Source organism: Hemiscyllium ocellatum, chromosome 24, assembly GCF_020745735.1.
Source record: "Hemiscyllium ocellatum isolate sHemOce1 chromosome 24, sHemOce1.pat.X.cur, whole genome shotgun sequence".
Taxonomy (NCBI): domain Eukaryota; kingdom Metazoa; phylum Chordata; class Chondrichthyes; order Orectolobiformes; family Hemiscylliidae; genus Hemiscyllium; species Hemiscyllium ocellatum.
The window spans coordinates 7,316,611-7,335,062 of NC_083424.1; positions in this window are offsets into that span (position 1 = coordinate 7,316,611).

An 18,452-nucleotide genomic window follows, 5' to 3' on the forward strand; every position below is an offset into this window, starting at 1 on the left:
TCTGCTTCTCCAAAATGGGTTTTCATTAAAATCATATTTGCTAAAAAATAAGAGAAGGTTGTTCAACCTACTGGGTTTTAAAACGGGTGAAATGAGGCCAGATCAAAGCTTTTTCACATCGAGGACTGCAATTACTGTGTAAACCTTGTTCTATAAAGACTCCCTCTGTTCCCATCTACAAGCGTGCAAAGATCAGAGAGGAAAGCAGCATGTTGAGTAAACGTTGTGTTGCCACAAGGATGATTTGGACTGTATTTATACATTGCCGAGTTCATAGCAGAATGAGTGCAGTATGAATGGCACTGCAGTATGACCTTGTTGTAAAGCTACATACTCTGGGGCACCCAACAAGGGATCAATAATAAAGCAAACGCGTATCCCTCTCCTTCCAGATGCAAGCCTGAGGTATAATGCTGCAGGCATTACATTGAAGTTACTGAAACAGGCCATTCAGCCGAACGTTGATACATAGACGCCTCACTTTACACCATCCACCCTTATCAACAAATGTTTTTATTACTTTCTGCCTTCTGCACTTATCAACCTTCCTTTCAAATGTGTTGATGTTATTCATCTTGGTTTACTGTGACAGAGTGTTCACTATTCACTGGCTAGGTTTATGACTGTGAGTGAATACTTATGACCCCTATTTTCTGTCTCCGCCACAAGTGGAAGCATCTTCTCTACATTTACTCAATCAGACTGTTTCATAAGCTTTAACCCAAGAACAGCACCAGGAAAAAGAAGGAAACTGTGAGGGTGAAGCTGCCATCATCTTCACACAGGGAGTGAATGGTTACAAAGTGTGAAAGCTAACAATGGGAATGAAAGATGTAATAGGAAAGGTGAATGTCAGGACCGTAAAGGTAACTGCTGTGGGCTGGCATAGTCTCAGACAGAAAGATGCCATTGAGAGCAAGCCAGAGCAGGCAATTCAGCCCCTCCATCCTGTTTCCCCAATTTAATAAGGTAATGGCTGATCTGACTCAAATCCAAATTCACACCAAGACTCCTTTCCTTCCCAAGAATCTATACAGCTCTGTCTTAAAAAGATTCAAAGATTCCCTCTCATCACCTTTTCAGGAACAGAGCTCCAAAGATTCACGACCCCATGAGAGAAAGAATTTTGCCTGATCCCCACCCCCACCCCCGCCTCCCCTCCCCCTTCCTCCCCCACCCCCGCCTCCCCTCCCCCTTCCTCCCCCACCCCCGCCTCCCCTCCCCCTTTCCCCCCTCACCCCCGTCTTCCCTCCCCCTTCCCCCCCACCCCCGCCTCCCCTCCCCCTTCCTCCCCCACCCCCGCCTCCCCCCCCCCTTTCCCCCCTCACCCCCGCCTTCCCTCCCCCTTCCCCCCCACCCCCACCTTCCCTCCCCCTTCCCCCCCACCCCCCGCCTTCCCTCCCCCTTCCCCCTTCCCCCCCACCCCGCCTTCCCTCCCCCTTCCCCTTCCCCTTCCCCCCCACCCCCCGCCTTCCCTCCCCCTTCCCCCACCCCCCGCCTTCCCTCCCCCTTCCCCCCTCACCCCCGCCTTCCCTCCCCCTTCCCCCCCACCCCCGCCTTCCCTCCCCCTTCCCCTTCCCCTTCCCCCCCACCCCCCCGCCTTCCCTCCCCCTTCCCCCTTCCCCCCCACCCCCGCCTTCCCTCCCCCTTCCCCTTCCCCCCCACCCCCCGCCTTCCCTCCCCCTTCCCCCCCCCCCCCACCCCCGCCTTCCCTCCCCCTTCCCCTTCCCCTTCCCCCCCACCCCCCGCCTTCCCTCCCCCTTCCCCCTTCCCCCCCACCCCCGCCTTCCCCCCCACCCCCGCCTTCCCTCCCCCTTCCCCCCCTCCCCCCCCCACCCCCGCCTTCCCTCCCCCCCTTCCCCCCCACCCCCGCCTTCCCTCCCCCCTCCCCCCCACCCCCGCCTTCCCTCCCCCCTCCCCCCTTCCCCCGCCTTCCCCCGCCTTCCCCCCCCACCCCCGCCTTCCCCCCTCCCCCCCCACCCCCGTCTTCCACCCCCACCCCCGCCTTCCCCCCTCCCCCCCCCCCACCCCCGCCTTCCACCCCCGCCTTCCCCCCTTCCCCCCCCCCCCCCCCCCCCCCGCCTTCCCCCCTTCCCCCCCCCCCCCCCCACCCCCCCCGCCTTCCCCCCTTCCCTCCCCCGTTCCCCCCACCTTCCCTCCCCCCCACCCCCGCCTTCCCTCCCCCCCCCCTCCCCGCCTTCCCTCCCCCCTTCCCCCCTCCCCCCCCACCCCCACCTTCCCTCCCCCTTCCCCTCTCCCCCCCACCCCCGCCTTCCCTCCCCCCCCACCCCCGCCTTCCCTCCCCCCTTCCCCCCCACCCCCGCCTTCCCTCCCCCCTCCCCCCCACCTTCCCTCCCCCCTTCCCCCCCCACCCCCGCCTTCCCTCCCCCCCCCCCCCCCCCCCCCCCCCCACCTTCCCTCCCCCCCCCCCCCCCCCCCCCCAAGGATCTCACATGGTTCAATCAAGTCACCTCTTACACAAGAGGGGGTCATTCACATCACTGAATCACTGGGAGCTCTTTCCAAAGGAATCTAGAGTTGTTCCACGCCTTATCCTTTTCTTTATATACTTGTAATTTCTTCCTCTTCAATATTTATCCAATTTCTTCCAAAAAGCTACAGTTGAATCTGTATCCACTAAACTTACAGGCAGTGCATTCCAAATCCCAACCATTCATGCCATAAAAATATACTTCTCTGACATCACCTCTGGTCTTTAATCTGTGTCCTTTTGGCAACTGACCCTGGAAACAGCTTCTCCTCTCTCACTATTCACTTCATTAAAACCCTTCACAACTTCAAACACCTCCATCAAATCTCCTTTTAGCTTTCTCTCTTGAAAAATGAAAACAAGCTTCTCAAATCTCTCCAAATAACTATAACCCCCTATTTGTAGGATCGTTTAAGCAAACCGCCCATGTGTGCTGTATGATGTCCCATACCCCTCCTAAACGGTGGTGTTCAGGATTGGACACGACATTCCAGTTTGTGCTGAAGCTTCAGCACTGCCCAGCAAAACACATCCTCAACTTAATCAGGAAGAGAAAGCAAAAGGACAGAGAACAGCAAAACTAAGGCTGGGTGAGAGAGAAGAACAAGAAGCTGCAGAGTGGAAATTAGAAAAGACAAGCAGCAACACTGAAATCAAACAAATTCACAGATTTATGCAAATCCTCCAAATCTTCCTCTCCTTCAGCTAATGCACTCAATTTACCAAGCTTACCTAGAAAATCTCAGCACTTTAAACTGAAAACAGAAGTTAAACTGCAAAACTTATATTTGTTACTACAGAAATATTTTGGTTATTATTGATCTACAAGTTGATCTACAATGTTGGAATGTTGCATCAAATTTAATTCCCATGGAATTAAAATCACCAACTGTCCCTTTCCGTGTTCTAAAGGGGAAACTACAATTCTAAGGAAAGGGTTCCATATCAGAGGTTCTTTGGTTTGGAGATGCCGATGTTGGACTGGGGTGGACAAAGTTAAAAATCACACAACACCAGGTTATAGTCCAACAGGTTTAATTGGAAGCACTAGCTTTCAGAGCACCGTTCCTTCATCAGGTGGTTGTGGGAACTGAAGAGTGAGAGAATACACCTTAACCCAAATGGAGGCATCTCTTTGTTTGATGTCAGGAAGGAGAGGTACCTGGAGGACTTCCATATTAAATCTCCAAATGGGAAATAGTCTTGAATGCCCCTTTGGCTGGTTCCATCACCTGCAAGTGTTTGGACTCAAGACTGGGGTTGGAGAGAGGGTTAAGGATCCCAACATTCTTCCTTGCTTCAGTTGCACTTTTCAGTGAAGCTGCTATAAAGACAAGAACTTTTAAAAGGAATTCATGTAACAAGGAGGAAGAAATGAGAGATTAAAAAGTTAAAGACAATAGAGAAGAACTTACATTTATATAATGCCTTCAAAACCACAGGATGCCCAAAGAAGCACAGCTATTGAAGGACTTTCAAAGTGCAGTCATAGTGGTTAAGTAGAAAATGTGGCAGTCAACTTGTGCACACCAATCCCCACAATCAGGACTCAGACAATAAAGAGATAGTCTGTCTCAGAAGTTGGTAGAGGGCTAAATATTGGCCAGACCACCACAGTAAGCACTGGAAATACTCAAGAGGGCTAACAGCAACTGAGAGAGAAGTAGCTTTAATGTTTTAGACAAGTGAAAAGGGAAGGAGGGTTGGAAAGTAATAAAAAGAGCAGAAGACAGGGCCGAAGAGATAGCCCAGTGTAACACAAAGGAAACAACTCTATGGAATGCTGAAATGGGAGGAGAGGGAAAGGAGGACAATGTGATGGCCGATCTCCTGACACAAGGCCCATGTAACACCATCAAAATAGCCACTCACTAAGACCAAGTAACTTAATTGCCTGCCTATTTCTCAGGTACATTTATAGCCAGAGTCACCATTTCCACGGATTGATTTATTACGTTAATTAAATATCTCAAAGCTCAGAATGGCCTCCTCCTGCTCCTATAAAGTCCCAAACTCGCAAGGGATATGAAATTCAAAATTAGTAAAAGTGGAAGTAGGGATAAAGTCAATGACTATGGAAAAACAGTAGAAACTATTTTGCCTCAGTATTTACAGTAAAGGAGGATAGATTGCCTGAAGTCCCGAGGAGAGCAATGGTGAATCACAAACAGGAAGTGAATGAAGTTAACACAAGTAAAAGGGTATTAAAGGTAATAGGACAGTACTTTGTAGATGCCCTAACTATAATCTTTCAGAGTTCCCTGGATACAGGTGTCCTCCCTCCCTCTAGATTAGAAAATTGTATATGTCACTCCTCCTTTTAAGAAGAGAAAAAGAGAAAAACCATAGACCAGTTAGCCTCATATCTATGGAGGGGAAATTGTTGGAGTCTATAATCGAGGTCAGGAAAACTGAATCCTGAAAAATTTCAGTTAGTCAGTGTGAGCCAGCATGGATTCATGACAGGTAGGTCATGCCTGACGATCTTCACTGAAATATTTGAAGATGTGACAAGGTAGTAGACAGGGAAATATCTGTGGGTGTTGTTTATATGACTTCCAGAAGATATTTGATAAAGTCCCATGTTAAGAGATTGTTTACTAAGATAAAAGTCCATAGAATAGAAGGAAAATTACTGACATGGCCAGGAAATTGTTGGAGTGACAGATAACAGAAAGTAGGGATAATAGGTATATACTCAAATTGGCAGAACGTGACAGTGGTGTTCCACTTGTATCTGTGTTAGGGTTTCAATTATTCACATTATTTATTAACAACTTGGATAATGGCTTACAAAGTCATACCTGTAAATGCACTGATGACACAAAGTTAGGCAGTATTGTAGATGATAGCATAAAATTACACTGGGTTATTTATGGACTAAGTGAAAGGGCAAAACTGTAGCAGATGGAGTTCCATGTAATCCAGTGTGAGGTTATCCATATTGGACTGAAAAATGATAAATCAGGGTACTGTCTAGATGAAATGAAGATAAATACAGGGATGTCCAAAGGAACTTGGAGATCCAAGTCCATAGATCTTTAAAATGTCATAAGCAGGTGCAGAAAATAATCAATAAAGCTACTGGAATGCTGGCCTTGAAATCTAGAGGACTGGAGTACAAGTATGCAGAAGTTAGATTGCTGTTATACGAAACGCTGGTTATACCCCACTTGGAGCACTGTGAGCAGATTAGGGCACCATACCTTAGGAAGGGTAGATTGGCCTTAAGAGAGAGAACAATGTAAGTTACAAGAATGACACCTGGATTTCAAGGGTTAAGTTATGAGGAGAGATTATACAAGTTGGATGATTATTCTCGAGAATTTAGCTGATTAAGTGGTGACCTGATTCAAGTCTTCAAGATATTAACAGGAAAGGACACGACAGATAATGATAAACTAATTACACTGGATGGGACTTTTAGGGGGCATAGTCTGAGAATTTGGCCTAGTTAAAAAGCACTTCTACACACAAAGGGTATAGAACTCTCTTCTTTAAATGGTATTGGATGCAAGATTAGTTGTTAATTCAAACTAGAACTTGTACCTTTTGATTAACAAAAAAAACTAAGAGGATGGGCCAAACGCAGGAGTTTGGAGTTGGGCCACAGATCAGCCATGATCCCATTGAATGGAGCAACAGTCACAGGGGGCCCCCCTCCTCCTGCCATTGCAGGAATTGCAAAACCTCCTCCCCCCTCACCTCCATCCAAGGCCCCAAAGGAGCCTTCCATATCCAAAGTTTCACCTGTATTTCCACATATGTCATTTACTGTATCTGTTGCTCCCGATTCGGTCTCCTCTACATTGGGGAGACAGGACGCCAACTCCCAAAGCGCTTCAGAGAACACCAGCCCCACCATCACGTGGCCGAACACTTCAACTCCCTCTACCACTGTGCTGAGGACATACTGGTCCTGGGCCTCCTCCATCATCAGACCCTCACCACCCAATGCCTGGAGGACGCCTCATCTTCCGCTTTGGGACCTTTCAACCCCATGGTATCAATGTGAATTTCACCAGTTTTCCTCACTTTCCCTCCTCCTACCTTACCCCAGTTCCAACCTTCCAGCTCAGCACCACCCTCATGACCTGTCCCATCTGTCCATCTTCCTTCCCACCTATCCGCTCCACCCTCCCCTCTGACCTATCACCTTTACCCCCACCTCCATTCACCTATTGCACTCTCAGCTACCTCTCCCCCAGCACCCCCCTCTTATTTATCACTCCACCCAGAGACTCCCTGCCATCATTCCTGATAAAGGGCTTTTGCCCAAAACATTAATTTTCCTGCTCCTTAGATGCTGTTTGACCTGCTGTGCTTTTCCAGCACCACACTCTTGACTCAAGGGGCTGAATGGCCTCTTCCTATGTTCATAATTTGAAAAGTCAATTAGAAGTATCAAACGTAGAAGGACTTTCGAAATAATTTTTTTCGAAAATTATATTTAGATGGCAGTCTTCAGCAGAGATTTTGTCTGCACTACTTAATCACGAATCATAAAGGTGCAAGAGGAATGCAATGCAGAAGAAATGATTACTTAAACATCAAACATTTTGTGTCAGTCACTTTCCAATGAATTTTATGTTAGTGCCATTAATGATTTGAAATTGATTTCAGAATGAACATTCTTTTAATGATTGCCTTCTCAATGTTGGCCTCCCTCCAGTAACCTCGAACAGCAGAAACAAAACTGGGACACAGTGTTTACCAATTGATTAATACAAATTAGCACAACAATATTTAAAATAACATGAACCTAACCATCCATAAACTTAAAAATGTTCCTTCAAATTTTGGAACAACTGTGTTAGAAATTCAGTGTTATTCATGTAACAGAATTATTAGGACTCCCTGGGATAATACATCTAATCCAGGCTTGGGAAAGGAGAGCAAAAGGAGGTAACATGGCGAGGGTGGTAAATCTTTGCATTTTAAGGACTAGAAAATCCTTTCTTAAACTGACTGAAAACATTTTCCAGTGCTGGAGTTATTACTGGAACCTGCAGACTATGAACCACATACTTTCCCCAAAACATAAAAATGTGAATAGTCATTTCTGGATTGCAAGACAGAAATCTCACTTTTGGGAAAATAAACAATGACATCATCATGGAGTAGAACACTGACTGAGGTAGTTCCAACTTACACAAGATAGAATCAGAACAGGAATCTTTTCCAGTACAATCTTCAAACAAATTGGATTCAAGAGGTGACTGAATTAAAAGAATATTCACTTATGAGTTGATTGAAGCCTTACTGCAGATAGCCAACAGTTATACATAACTCAATTGAATGGCTGGTTATGCTGGAACATGGAGTAATTTAGGCGACACAAATTGGTAGCCAGTAGTGCCATACAGTCAGGATGGGTCGAGATTAGGAAATTGAAGTTCCTAACTGTATGTAACAAACAATTGTCACCTTCCTCTTCCAATCCTCACCTGTGCTGACCGACTCATGCAGAGTTTCCTTTATCTAGTCCCATTCTAGCACAGCCCATCCCTCCCAAAAACACAATGGCAGGTTCCATAGAAAATCTAAAGACTTTCTGCTAAAGTGCTCTCCTGCAGGTCTCTCAAACCCTCCACTGCCTATCTGATGTCAGGCTACATTCATTTTTGAATAAAATCTAATTTCATCCAATTTAAACATTGGGAATCTCAAAATCTTTGTCCTTGCTCTCTGCAACAAACCATTCCTTCCCTGACCATTGTCATGGCAAAGTTGCACACTGAGGCTTACAGGTTTTGAAAACAAAATCTGGAATGGTGCTACGTTTCCAGCATGGATTAACATTGTCTAAATCCTTACTTTAATCAAAGCTGAATACCACATTTTTAGTTAGTATGTCAAATTATTCCTAAATACAATAAATAGCACTGCCACTTTTGCCAAATCTACATTCTCTCCATGTTGATTTTAAGAGTAACAAGGGCATTAACAATTGGAATTGTTAATGCCCTTGTTACTCTTAAAATCAACATGCAGATATTTTAATAATAAAGTAAACAGAAAGAAAACTTTATACTGAAGCAACACAAGATTTACTGAAAATCACTCTCTAATTTCTGGTTTGAATGGAAACTTAATTAACTTTCAACCTGAGCTCCTAAAGTGGTAGAAAGCTTTTTTTGAGCCAATTGTAATAAGAAATGCAATCCTAATTAAATTAAAGTTTTACAAAACAATAAACATTGGTTCCCTTAAAATAAAACAACTTTTTAATCTACAGGATTCCTCATCAGGTCATAACATTTCTATCATATTCTGATTTAGTTGGGAATAATCCTTGTATTAAATGATTGATTTATTGTAATATTTTATAGAAAAGCTTTCTTCTAATCCATTAGTATATTACACCTTTCATTTATTTAGTATCTTTTATTTTCTTTATTCTTTCATACAATGTCAGCTTCACTGATAAGGCCATCATTTGTCTCACCCTAATTTCCTTTTAGAGCATATGAGAGACAACCAGAGCACTTGTAGGCCGGACTAGATAAGGACAACAGATGTCCTTCCCTAAAAGGACATCAGTGAACCAGATAGATTTTTTCATAACTTCATGGTCACCATTGCCAAGGCTTGGTTTTCAATCCTAAATTAATTATGGAATTTGAATTGAAACCAGCTGCCCTGAATTTACATCTCCAGACCATAGTCTGGACTTCTAGAGTGTTCATGCATTGACATTATTTTTAAATACTTAAAGGTCCAAACCATAAGGATAAATCCAGAGGTGTGACCATAAGTCTGAGGTAGGTTTTAAGGAGAATCTTACAGCAGGAGTGAAAAACAGAAAAAAAGAGAACAGCTCTGAGGAAGGGTCACTCGACCCGAAACGCTAACTCTGATTTCACTCCACAGATACTGCCAGACTCATTGTGTTTTTCCAGTGATTTCTGTTTTCATTTCTGATTTCCAGCATCCAGAGTTTTTTCAGTTTCTACTCATATGAAAAATAGAGAATTTCTTTTAGAGTTTAGGAAGGGCATTCCAGAGATTATAAACTGGCTAGATTTTGTACTGGTTGTATGCATTTGCACTGTCTCTTGGCAGGAAGGCTAGAGGAGTGTGAAGGAGAGAACTGGGGTTTCTTTGACTTTAGATTGGAGAATCAACTACTGGACTGCTGACAGTCAAATGGACTTCCAGCTTACACCAATACTGCATAAGGTCACATGATAATTATACATTAAGAGAACTACTTGTTCCATCTTTATTGAACGATCTTGAAAGATTCTACTGTTGCAATTTCAAATTATTTCCTAAAATGATTCTGTGGTTTTCACTAAGTGCTCGTTTTCCTTTCCTCAGTTTCCTGTAATGCTCTCACTACTGGCCACTCGCTGTTGTCTTGGACATTTCTGCAAAGTGATCCAAGTGATAAAAAAAAGGAGATAATTCACCCCTTCAGTTTGTTGTTAATTAGATTCTGCTTATTCCATATCTTCATTCCATCTACTTGCTTTGGTTCCACAACCTTTAATATGCTAACTTTAAAAAAAAGAATCTCTCAATACCTGGTACTTTGTATCTTGGCTGTGTATTATATATTTTAATTGATTCACTGCTTGAGGTACGACCTATGTATCTCGCATTGGACCAGCATGAAAATTCAAGCACAACCCTGCTCAATTGCACAGAGTGCACAATACCATTTTGGACTGATAGCAGCATCCTGTTAGTGGAAAGTATTGCCCATGCAATAGTAACAGTGCAAATTGGTTTGAGTGACCTGTTGTTTAAATATGCCTACCACATGACTTGTCAGCAATTGCTAAACAATCCGAAGTATCTTGCAAGAAACTCCAACAACCAATTTAATCTGGTGGGCTCCTAACAAAGTAATTCAGTTTGAAATGTATGGAAACAGATACTCCAGTCAAACTCGTCCACACCAACCAGTCCTAATTTATCTAGTCCTATTTGCCAGAACTTGGCCCATAAACTTCAAAACCTTTCCTATTGATATACCCATTCAGAAGCTTTTTAAATTCTGCAATTGTACAAGCCTCCACCACTTCCTCAGCACCACCCTTTATGTGAAAAAGTTGCCCCTTAGGTCCCTTTTAAATCTTTCCCCTCTCACTCTAAACCTATGCCTTCTAGTTTTGGATTCCATACCCTGTGAAAAAGATCTTGGCTATTCACACTATCAATGCCCCTTATGATTTGCTAAACCTATATAAGGTCACCCCTCATCCTCTGATGCTCCAGATAAAATAGCCCCAGCCTATTCAGCCTCTCCCTAAAGCTCAAACTCTCCAACCCTGACCATGATTTGGAGATGCCGGTGTTGGACTGGGGTGTACAAAGTTAAAAATCACAACCACAGATTATAGTCCAACAGGTTTAATTGGAAGCACACTAGCTTTCGGAGCGACACTCCTTCATCAGGTGATTAAACAATTAAACCTGTTGGACTATAACCTGGTGTTGTGTGATCTTTAACTTTGTCCAACCCTGGCAACATTCTTGTAAATCTTTTCTGTACCCTTTCAAGTTTCACAACATCTTTCCTATAGCAGGGAGACCAGAACTGATCACAGTATTCCAAAAGTGGCCTAACCAATGTCCTGAACAGCTGCAACATGAAATCCCCACACCTGTACTCAATCCACTGATCAATAAAAGCAAGCATAAGAAATATCATCTTCACTATTCTGTCTACCTGTGACTCTGTCTTCAAGTGAACCTGCACTTCAAGGTCTCTCTGCTCAGCAAACACTCACAGGGTCCTACCATTATGTGTATTAGTCCTACCCTGAGTGGCCTTTCCAAAATGCAACACCCCCCATTTATCTAAATTATATTCCATCTGCGAATCCTCAGCCCATTGGCCCATCTGATCAAGGTCCCTTTGTACTCTGACATAGCATTCTTCGCTGTCCACTACATCTCCAATTTTGGTGTCATCTGCAAACTCACTAAACATTCTGCCATATTCACATTCAAATCATTTATATAAATGACAACGGGCCCAACACTGATTTTTGTGGCACACCACTGGTCACAGCCTAAGTCTGAAAAACAACCCCCCAACACCACCCTCTGTCTCCTATCTTCAAGACAATTTTGTATCCAAATGGCTCTCTCTTCCTGGATTCCATGTGATCTAACCTTGCTATTCAGTGTACCATGCAGAACCTTGTCAAACGCCTTGAAGTCCATAGAGACAATGTCCACCTTTCTGTCTTCAATCTTCTTTGTCATTTCTTCAAAAAACTCAAATACATGAGACAATTTTCCATGCACAAAGCCATATTAACTGTATCCAATCAGTCCTTGCCTCTCTGAACATATGCAAATCCTGTTCCTCAGAATTTCCTCCAACAACTTACCCGCCATTGATGTCAGGCCCACCGATCTATAACTCCCATTTGGGCCTCAAACCTCAGGAAGGATGTACTGGCGCTAGAACGTGTTCAGAGAAGGTTCACAAGAATGGTCCCAGAAATGAAAAGCTTCACATATGAGGATTCTGCATCTATACTTGATGGAGTTTAGAAGGATGGGGGGATCTAATGGAAACTTACAGAGTACTGAATGGCCTGGGCGGAGTGGATGTTGGGAAGATGTTTTCATTGTAGGAAACACTAGGACCCAAAGGCACAGCTTTTGAGTAAAGGGAAGACCTTTTAGAACAGAGAGAAGGAGAAACTTCTTCAGCCAGAGAGTGGTGAAACCATGGAATTCCCTGAGACACAGAAGGCTGTGAAGGCCAGGTGATTGAGTATATTTAAGATGGACACAGATAGGTTCTTGATAGTCAAGGGGATCAAAGGTTATGGGGGAAAAAAAGAGAGGGAGAATGGGGATGAGAAACTCATCAGCCATGGCAGAGGAGACTTGATGGGCTGAATGGCCTAATTTCTGGTCCTATGTCTTATGGACGTAGATATATCAGTAAAGGACCCAGCGATCACTGGCCTAGCTTCCCACAAAGGTCTAGGATACATCTGATCAGGCCCCAGGGATTTATCCACTTTTACGCATTTTGAGACACCCAGCACCTCTTCCTCTGTAATATATATCAAGTTATCACAAATTATTTATCCAGGTTCTCTAGCTTCCATATGGTTCTCCACAGTGAATACTGATGCAAAATACTTGTTTAGTGTGCACGCATTTAGGGTCATAGAGATGTACAGCACAGAAACAGACCCTTCGGTCCAACTCGTCCATGCCAACCAGATATCCCAACCCAGTCTAGTCCAATTTGCCAGCACCCAGCACATATCCCTCCAAATCCTTCCTATTCATGTACACATCCAGATGCTTTTTAAAAGTTACAATTGTACTAGCCTCCACCACTTCCTCTGGCAGCTCATTCCATACAAGTACCACCCTCTGCATGAAAAAGTTGCCCCTTAGGTCTCTTTTATATCTTTCTCCTCTCACCCTAAACCTATGCCCTCTAGTTCTGGACTCCCTCACTCCAGGGAAAAGACCTTGTCTGTTTATCCTTTCCATACCCCTCAAGATTTTATAAACCTTTATGAGGTCACCCCTCAGTATCCAACACTCCAGGGAAAATAGCCCCAGCCTGTTCAGCCTTTCCCTATAGCTCAAATCCTCCTACCCTGGCAACATCTTTGTAAATCTTTTCTGAAGCCTTTCAAGTTTCACAACCTCTTTCTGATAGGAAGGAGACCAGAATTGCATGCAATATTCCAAAAGTGGCCTAACCAACGTCCTGAACAGCCACAAGATTCCAAAAGTGACCTCCCAACTCCTGTACTCAATACTCTGACCAATAAAGGAAAGCATACCAAACGCCTTCTTCACTATCCTATCTGCCTGCGACTCCACTTTCAAGGAGCTATGAACCTGCACTGCAAGGTCTCTTTGTTCAGCAACTCTCCCTAGGAACTTACCATTAAATGTATAAGTCCTGCTAAGATTTGCTTTCCCAAAATGCAACTCTTGCATTTATCTGAATTAAACTCCATCTGCCACTCCTCAGCCCAATGGCCCATCAAGTCAAAATCTCATTGTAATCTGAGGTAACCTACTTCGCTGTCCACTACACCTCCAATTTTGGTGTCATCTGCAAACTTACTAACTGTACCTCTTATGTTCACATCCAAATCATTTATATAAATGAAGAAAAGTAGTGGACCCAGCACCAATCCTTGTGGCACTCTACTGGTCACAGGCCTCCAGTATGAAAAACAACCCTCCACCACCACCCTCTGTCTTCTACCTTTGAGCCGGTTCTGTATCCAAAAGGCTAGTTCTCCCTGTATTCTGGGAGATCTAACCTTGGTAATCAGTCTCCCATGGGGAACCTTCCTGCAATTCCACACTTTGTTGATATTTAAAAGGCCCCATTCCTCCCTAGTTCCCCTTTTGTCCTTAATATATTTGTAGAATCTCTAGATTCTCCCCAACCTGGCTTAGTAATTCTCATTCAATACGACACAGGTATTCACAATGACCTGTTTTCTGCAACCAAAAGGAATTTGTCCTGGCCTTGAGCCAGTTTTGAATGAGCCTGAGAGTGGAGAACCAGAATCCCCTTCCAACCATTCGGCACCTTTTTGTGTGAATCATTGAGATGGTTTGAAATTTGGCATTCACATGTGCTGATGAGGGCGGGATAAGAGTGTAACATGTCTTTTTTCTCAGCAGTAAAACAACAACTGTGAGAGCTCTTATCTAAGGCAGGGGGAGGCCCATTCCCTCGGCTATTCCCATTGCTTCAGGCAGGGAATTGCAGGGCGAGTGCTTTCGAAGGACAAGCAAACCAAACCATGAAAATGTTTGGTTCATTCTCCGGTTTGTGTTTTGAAACAGAATACAAAAGAAGTTCCTTTTGATAAAACCGTGGAACTGGCAAGTGTCCAAAACACCTTTGAAGAAAGTCAGCTCGCTCCTTCTCTGGGAACAGTTCATTAAAGCCTCCCTCTTCTCGTTATCCTTCTCCTTACGTCTACAGTCACAATTTACAGATGCTGTACATTGACCAATCTGCGGGTATAATAAAAACCTTCCTCCGTCCCTGTTCGTCAATTAGGCCGAGAAGGAGTAAGTTATTAAAAGCCCCGCTATTTTTAATTGAGTCCGGATTGTGGACGGATTTATATTTCAGTAAATTAGACCAAGTGGACCCACCAACTCCGTTTAAATTTACAAAGCTTTTTAATGAGCTTCCCTCCGTATATCTACTTTCCCAACCACAAAACTGTTTGATTTTACAAACTTTGTTTCAATGTGTAAAAGATTAATATCGCAAACATTGATTTCGCTGAAACTGTTTGAACCGGCTTTTTCAAAACTCTTAAAATAATTTTCAAAAGTTTGCAGGCGGGTCACTTTCCGAAAAACAGTCAACATTTTCAAAAAATAAACGAGATAAAAAGATGATTCCCGGATGGTTTTTATCTGCATTAAGAGTATCTTCACTGGTTTATTCCGCCTGACAGTAATAACGAGATAACGTGTGTGTTTTCCACAACTGGAAATGATGAAAACGTTACAGTTTTCTGTAAAACTGCTGTCCCTCCCCCCGGTACCTACCCGACGGGATGTAGGCTCCACACTGCAGACACAAACTGTCCCCAAGGTCAGCATCCACAACAGTTTGCCAGCCGAGGAGCTCTGCTCCATGGTGCTCCAGCCAGCCCCAGTCCGTCCACTTCATTCACAGAGGCGCGCACACGCAGGAAGGCGCGCTGCCGCCAAGGCTTTCCTGAAAACAGCAACAAATCTGCTTGCCTGGTGCAGAAAGCGAGAGGTTGCCTCCTATAGGGGCCTCTTTAAACCAGAGGGAGGCAGCTCCATTTGTGGCTCTACAGATTTTCGCCAGTTATTCCCAGAGATAGTTTTTGGTCAAATGTCGAAGTTCTGTGTTTAATGTTGCAAAAACGCAGTGAGTTTTCAATCCGTCCCATTGTGTCTGGTGATCTGACCTTGGTACCATTGCGTTTGCTACATTGTCGATAGAGTGGAGTAAGAGTCTCGGACTCATGAATTATAACAATTCACATCATCCTGGCTGGGGAACTACACTGGATTTTCTTTCGCTGTCGTTAGATCCAAATCGTTTTGAACTCCCTCCTAATAGCCCTGAGGGGGTCTTTGCATAACATGAACATCATCAGTTCAAGAAGCAGTTCCCCACCAATGTAATTAGGAATGGGCAATAAATATTGACCCACAGCTCATGAACATCCAAAATACAAAGTTATCATTACATTAGTAAAATGGTCCAGTGTATTTTACAGCAGGCCCAGTGTTAGCACTGCTGCCTCACAGCCCCAGAGACTCCCTTCGCGTTTAGCTGAATTAAACTCCATCTGCCACTTCTCAGTCCATTGGTCCATTTGGTCCAGATCCTGTTGTAATCTGAGGTAACCCTCTTCGCTGTCCACTACACCTCCAATTTTGGTGTCATCTGCAAACTTACTAACTGTACCTCTTATTCTCGCATCCAAATCATTTATGTAAATGACAAAAAGTAGAGGACCCAGCACCAATCCTTGTGGCACTCCACTGGTCACAGGCCTCCAGTCTGAAAAACAACCCTCCACCACCACCCTCTGTCTTCTACCTTTGAGCCAGTTTTGTATCCAAATGGCAAGTTCTCCCTGTATTCCATGAGATCTAACCTTGCTAGCCAGTCTCCCATGGGGAACCTAGTCGAATGCCTTACTGATATAGATCACATCACTGCTCTGCCCTCATCAATCTTCATTGTTACTTCTTCAAAAAACTCAATCAAGTTTGTGAGACATGATTTCCCACGCACAAACCATGTTGACTATCCCGAATCAGTCCTTGCCATTCCAAATACATGTACATCCTGTTCCTCAGGATTCCCTCCAACAACTTGCCCACCACTGAGGTCAGGCTCACCAGTCTATAGTTCCCTGGTTTGTCTTTACCCCCCTTCTTAAACAGTGGCACCACGTTAGCCAACCTCCAGTCTTCTGGCACCTCACCTGTGACTATCAATGGTACAAGTATCTCAGCAAGAGGCCCAGCAATCACTTCTCTAGCTTCCCTGAGTTCTCGGGTACACCTGATCAGGTCCTGGGGATTTATCCACCTTTACCCATTTCAAGACATCCAGCACTTCCTCCTCTAATCTGGTCATTTTGCAAGATGTCACCATCTATTTCCCTACAGTCTATATCTTCCATATCCTTTTCCATAGTAAATACTGATGCAAAATATTCATTTAGTATCTCCCCATTTTCTGCAGCTCCACACAAAGGTCACCTTGCTGATCTTTGAGGGCTGAAAATGTGTTGCTGGAAAAGTGCAGCAGGTCAAGGAGCAGGAGAATCGACATTTTGGGCATGAGCCCTTCTTCAGGAATTTTGAGGGGCCCAATTCTCTCCCTAGTTACCCTTTTGTCCTTAATATATTTGTAAAACCCTTTGGATTCTCCTTAATTCTATTTGCCAAAGCTATTTCATGTCCCCTTTTTGCCTTCCTGATTTCCCTCTTAAGTATACTCCTACTTCCTTTATACTCTTCTAAGGATTCATTCGATCTATCCTATCTATACCTGACATATGCTTCCTGCTTTTTCTTAACCAAACCCTCAATTTCATTAGTCATCCAGCATTCCCTACACCTACCAGCCTTTCCTTTCACCTGACTGGAATATACTTTCTCTGGATTCTTGCTGTCTCATTTCTGAAGGCTTCCCATTTTCCAGTCGTCCCTTTACCTGCGAATATCTGCCTCCAATCAGCTTTCGAAAATTCTTGCCTAATACCGTCAAAATTGGCCTTTCTCCAATTTAGAACTTCAACTTTTAGATCTGGTCTATCCTTTTCCATTATTATTTTAAAACAAATAGAATTATGGTCACTGACCCCAAAGTGCTCCCCCACTGACACCTCAGTCACCTGCCCTGCCTTATTTCCCAAGAGTAGATCAAGTTTTGCACCTTCTCTAGTAAGTACATACACATACTGAATCAGAAAATTGTCTCGTACACACTTAAGAAATTCCTCTCCATCTAAACTTTAACACTATGGCAGTCGCAGTCGATGTTTGAAAAGTTAAAATCCCCTACCATAACTACCCTATTTGGAAGCACTGACGTTGAGTGATGTAGAGCCATAATCGTATTCACTGGTGGAACAGACTCAGGTGCTGAATGGCCAATTCCTACTTTTTTAATGTTCTTAATCCCTTCTCAGTACTGTGTTTTACTGGTTTATGTTGTGGGATCTCTGGCAGTTCTGAGGAATGCATCATTGCCCTCTGCTGGACAAATCTTAGAAAGGCAAGAGAAGTTTTTTTGAGTGGTATAATTTGTAAAATAGCACTGCAGGATTCAGAAGTGAGCTTTTATATGGAGAAGAATTAAAAAAAATCCTTATGTTACTCATACTGTGTGTGAGGTCTTTTACAATAATGAAAACCTAGATTAACATACTCAAGAACCAGATATGGGAGAAAATGGCATTGAGACATTAATTGGGTAAAGAAGAGACATTTCAAAACAAAAGAAAATTGCTGGAAAAGCTCAACAGGTGTCAGCAGCAGGCTGCAACTCAGTTCACTCAGCCTGAAAAGTTAACTCTGATTTATTTCCACTGATGCTGTCAGACCTCCTGAACTTTTCCAGCAAACTCTATTTTTGTTTCTGATTTACAGCATCTGCAGTTCTTTCAATTTTTATTTAAACATTTTAAAATCATTGGAATCAAAGTTACATCATTGCAAAAATGAAATTCCATGGAATGAATTAATAGATCAGGCAGTTAATATTTTTCCAAAACAGCTTGCTCTCCTATAACACTGGTCTGTGATAAGCATTGCTACCTCACAGCGCTGGAGACCCGGGTTCAATGCCCGCCTCAGGTAACTGTGTGGAGGTTGCACATTCTCCCCGTGTCTGCGTGGTTTCCTCCGTGTGCTCCGGTTTCCTCCCACAGTCCAAAGCTGGGCAGTTCAGGTGAATTGGCCATGCTAAATTGACCATAGT